The sequence below is a fragment of the Balaenoptera acutorostrata genome, chromosome 8, assembly GCF_949987535.1.
Source record: "Balaenoptera acutorostrata chromosome 8, mBalAcu1.1, whole genome shotgun sequence".
Taxonomy (NCBI): Eukaryota; Metazoa; Chordata; class Mammalia; order Artiodactyla; family Balaenopteridae; genus Balaenoptera; species Balaenoptera acutorostrata.
The window spans coordinates 109883582-109885056 of record NC_080071.1 but is presented as its reverse complement, the minus strand read 5'-3'; positions in this window follow the sequence as shown (position 1 = coordinate 109885056).

Here is a 1475-nt window from a genome sequence, read left to right as displayed (position 1 = left end):
CTCATACGAACCATGAATTCCATGGGCTCTTGCCTTAGTGATGCCCTCAGACTTATCCATCCTTGGCACATGGAAAAACCTAAGGGGGATGGTAGAGGGAGTGGATGAAAAGTTTGCTGTCCCATGTTTGACCTCTTCCCACTTGCCTACTGTTCTCCCTTCTGTCTTGATCTCTGTGAGGTCCATTAGTCAGACATCTACTTCCTGTACACCTAGAATAATGTCAACCTTGAGATATTCCATCCACAAATACCAAAGATTTATGCAATTTATAAGATAGTCACATTATAAATCAAATAAATATGTCATCCCATGATTCCAACCTTCCTCATTCTTGGGGAAATTGGCGTTAATTACCTATGTGCAGGCACATGAGAGTCCCAAGTTGGAGGGAATCTAATGAATTGGACTGAATGTACAGTGTGTGGTTTTGAATGGGTTTTGAATGTGGTTTTGACAGTTCATCCTCAGGAGCATGTAGCATATAGCAATTCAGAGAGTGAGGAAACAGGCTTAATGAGAGTGTCAGCCTTAACTACTGCGTTCTATGAGAAAAAAGAAAAAAACCTTTTCAAAGGATTCCCCATTCCTGGGCAATAATCATTGCCTATGGCTCCACGCATGCCAGGGTGCTTAAGGAATCAGTGGTGTGGAGGGTAGAAAAGACAGAACAAAACAAAAAGAAGAAGAAGCACATAATAAGAATTGAAGTTTCAGGCAATGCTAGATGACCTCTCCAAAAGCTGGCTAAAGATTCCCCATGCAGGCAAGCCTTAGTGTCGGCTGGAGGCCACTTGTGTTTTCCTCCTCTCCTGAGGAAATCCAATTCAGTGCCACAAGTATTTACTGAGCTCTCCTGTGCAATGGCCCAGCACTCTTATTGCAGGGAATACAGACATGAGCGTGACACTAACTTTGTCTGTGGGTACATTGGGTGGAAGAGGAGGGTAATACACAAAAAAGGCAAAGGCCCAAGGCGAAGGTGGACAAAAGGCCAGTACACAAGACTGGAGTTGAAGGTTACAGACCATTGAAGAGTCCCACTTGACTCAGTACACGTTCACACACTTGCACACAGCTATGTTTGTGCTAGACCCAGCTGATTCACACCATTTATCAGCTCTTCCTCCCTTCCCTGGAAGATGCTGCCTCTAGATACACAGGAGATTACTTTGCAAATCAACAGCAAGTTAGGTGGTAATATCTGATTTTCCACCTATCAGGCATTTTGGTCAATCACTCTTCTACTCTATACTCACAGGTTTTTTATTGGACCTGTGTTTTTTATTGAACACAGGTTTTTTATTGAATTCCTACCCCAATCTGCATGATTTTCTCATTAAATTTCAGGTTTCAGGCACTTATTTCATTTAACACACCTATTGTGAACAGAAACTATCAAACAGGATTTGCGCTGGATGCTAGAGACAAAAAGGAATATGATACAATCTTTATTCTTCAAGACTTCATGCTGT